The following is a 4077-nucleotide window of genomic DNA, read 5'->3' as shown; positions in this document are numbered from 1 at the left end:
TCGCGGTATAGTAAACGCGGATATGTGGTTAAACCCGGTTTAATGGCCGGTTCAATTGGAGGCGTATTAATCAAGATGAATCTGAAAGTTGAGGATGTTTTATTAAGGAAATTGTTAGTTGTTGGTGATTTTTTAAGAGCGAAAAAGTATAGGGGGATTCCTTGAGTTTGCAAATAGTTGGGGGCTGAAAAATCCGGCAACCCTACTTATGCGGGTAATCCTAATTGCGGTATAGTAAACGCGGATTTGTGGTTAAACCCGGTTTAATGGCCGGTTCAATTGGAGGCGTATTAATCAAGATGAATCTGAAAGTTGAGGATGTTTTATTAAGGAAATTGTTAGTTGTTGGTGATTTTTTAAGAGCGAAAAAGTATAGGGGGATTCCTTGAGTTTGCAAATAGTTGAGGGCTGAAAAATCCGGCAACCCAATAAACACTAATAAAGTTGGAAATGAAAAGAGTTAAATCTGTTGTAAACTCATACTATCGAAAAGTTGTGATGGAATTATGACATTGTTTGTAGAATTAGCAAAGTTTGAATGCTTAGGTTTGATCTAAACGAAGTTATGTAATGAAATATATGTCAATAAGTTTTAAGAAATCATTGTAACTTTTTGTTATAAATCTGATTAGTTTTTTTTTTTTTGGAAATGAATCTATAAGATACTAGTGTTACCGAACATTGTCCTATTTATGTTTAGGCGATTAAGAATATTAGAATATAAATGCTTTATTTAATGAGTTGTTTTTATTAGAAATTGGCGCGTGTGAGAGGATATATCTAGTTCATTTAAATGTGTAAATATGTAAGAATTGGAGAAAAAAAGAAAATGGTCCCAAAGAGAGACGAAAATAAATGCATTTTTTTGGGTGGAATGAATATAAAGAAGAAATAAATTAGAAAGAAAAAAAAATGGAGGACCACTTAATCACCTCTCATGCACAGTCCCTTAGTTTGGGAACAATTTTTGACAACAATTATAAATACCCCAATTCTGAAACTAATAGTTTGTTATTAATGTAAAATCTCAAAGTTTTGGATATTCTTATCCCGTACTTCCTTGATAGTATCCTCTAACAGTTTATAATTAACACATGTAACATATCCCCTATATATTAATAGAGAAACACTTAAAAACAAGATTGTTACGCTGATGTATCGCTCTCACAATGATTTGGCTCATATTTAAATAATTACCCAACTTTTATTAGACTATTTACAGAATTTGCCATTAATCATACATTACATATATCACATAAATTAAAAAACAAATAATTAAGCAATTAATCTTTACATAATTATTATTTCAAATAAACTACTTTTATTTTCGTTTATTTTCCAAATCCCCTATATATTAATAGAGAAACACTATAAAAAATAAACCTTACCCTGATGTGTTTTTAACAAGATTGTCACGCTGATGTGTCGCTCTCACAATGATTTGGCTCTTATTTAAATAATTACCCAACTTCTATTAGACTATTTACAGAATTTACCATTAGTCTCATACATTACATATATCACATAAATTAAAAAAACAAATAATTAAGCAATTAATCTTTACATAATTATTATTTCAAATAACTACTTTTATTTTCGTTTATTTTCCAAATTAATTAAAACACTATTTAACATATTTTTGTATTTAATATTGGTCATAAGTGATTATTAGTGTATTAAGAAAATAATAGTAAACTTCATATGAATATTCAAATAAACTACTGTTATTTTCGTTTTCAAATTAACTAAAACACTATATAGTATATTTTTGTATTTGAAGATATTTATATATATATATATATATATATATATTTGTATAAGGGATATTATGTTAGTATGTTGTAAGTAATTTATTTTAAGTAAAACTCATTATTATTAAAATAATCATTTATGTGTTTAAAAAAAACCCATTAGGTTTAATTTAAACTAGAATACTTCTTGGATTTATTTACACTAGCACTAAGGTTCAAATTCAGTGCTTAATCTGATTTATTATTTTAAATAAATAAATCCTAACAGAAGATCTGTCGTTTCCATGCTATTATGGTTTTAATCTTAGGATCTATTCTTTACATCCACTTTAGAAAATAGTTGTTGAGATTATGGTAATATTAACACCGAACTAGCCATAAGCAGTAAGCACAGCTCCATGCCTCCATCAAATAATATAAGTAGATAATAAATTCATTTATATGTATTGTTCTTCCAATTAATTTGTTTTCAAAACAAAATTAGCAATCACTAAATATATTCATTTTGGTTTTAAAATTAATCTATTTTCAAAACGAAATCTTAAATAAATACAACCACAACATTAAATCTGTAAAAAATAAAAAAAAAAAATTCCAAAACCATATTTTCCTATAAATAGAGTGCCAATATCATCTTCATCCACAATGATTCAAAAAATCACAATCACATATACTTTGTTTGTGAATCAAAACACAGACAAATTCACAAACAATACATAAAAATCGTAATTATAATTTTAAGTGAATTATTTATCCTATTAATAATAAGTTATAATATCAAAATAATCATCATTTTATAGACGATTCATATTTCCATATAAAATCTAAAGTCATTACACATTTTTGCCATTACAATAGATTATATAGTTAACCCCAATGTTAAATTTATTTACTAATTATTTCTTCCCGCACAAGGTGCGGGTTACTTATCTAGTTTAAATGTATAAATGATTTGTTTTTTTTTAGTTGGTAAAGATTAGACGATGGATTTCTCGGTTTTTTTTTGCATATATGAAGTTGATGTAGTATACTACTAGGATATGACCCGCGGTACACCGCGGGTTAATTATTTGATTTTTTTATTTTTATAAATTGATGAATTTATTGTGTATAATATTTTTTGTTGTATACCGCGGGTCACATGCGTTGTATCTAAAATAAAAAAATTTAAGTTGTATTTGTTTTGTTTAGTGTTTAAGATTGTATAATTGTATTTTGATTTGTTATTTATAGGATTTCACATATGCAGAAAAAAAAAACTAAAATTTACTAACTATTTATATATTTTATAATAATTGTATTATTAAAAAATTTGAATTGTAACATATGCAGAAAAAAAAAAACTAAAATTTACTAACTATTTATATATTTTATAATAATTTAAAATAATATAAATATAAGATCAAATAAAAGTGAAATAAGAATCATATATTTATGTTTAAATTAGGTAGAGAGGTTTTAGGAAATTAGTGCAAATTTGTTATATTAGCATTAAATCATCATATTTGATTTCTTTATCTATAAAAATCGTGGAGAATATACCATAAATAAAGCGTTTAAATATAGTAATTAGTTGAGAAAGTATATATATTTTAGATTTTATTAATTATTTTCGTTTTTTAATTTTGCCAAAATTTAAGGAAAGATCCGATTGAAGATTTCCGGGTCAAAATTAAACAAATTTGACCCGATTTGGGTACCCCAAAAACTGCTGCAAAAATGTATAGTAGATATTTAAGCAACTGACTGTGAATATTCTATAACACAAGTAATATCAAATTTTTGTGATATTGTTGGTTATAAGTTATATTCGAATTTGTCATTTATAAGAAAACTCACTGGTTTATCCATCCAATGAAAGAAGTAAGCTTTTTTTGGGTTATTCTATTAAATGTTTTAGCGGTTAAATAACTACAAACACAGTGTTGTTTTTGTCTCTTCTATGTATCTTTTTTTATGTCCTCTTTTACAACTTGGCTTGATGTTAACTAATCGAAGATTATCCTACTTAAAAAAGCTATTTAATTAACTTCTTTTTTCCAATTAATTAATATTTTAGTAAATGTTTTTGAAACTTCAATTAATTATACGTTTTTTCATAATGTGGCGTTTGACTTATGGTTTGAATGTTAAGATGTCGCATATCTAAATTCTAAAGAGAGGAATTTTCAAATTTTGCAATTAAACACAATTTTTACAACAATTAATAAAACATATGCCAAACAGAAGAAAGACTAAATATTGTTCTATGTCAACATTTAGGAAACATTTATTTAAAATTTGAACATATGATTTTGTATGTCAACAATGTTTAAGAAAAACTTTG

The sequence above is a fragment of the Arabidopsis lyrata genome (assembly GCF_000004255.2).
Source record: "Arabidopsis lyrata subsp. lyrata unplaced genomic scaffold ARALYscaffold_7, whole genome shotgun sequence".
NCBI lineage: Eukaryota > Viridiplantae > Streptophyta > Magnoliopsida > Brassicales > Brassicaceae > Arabidopsis > Arabidopsis lyrata.
Note: the sequence above shows the minus strand (reverse complement) of the source record.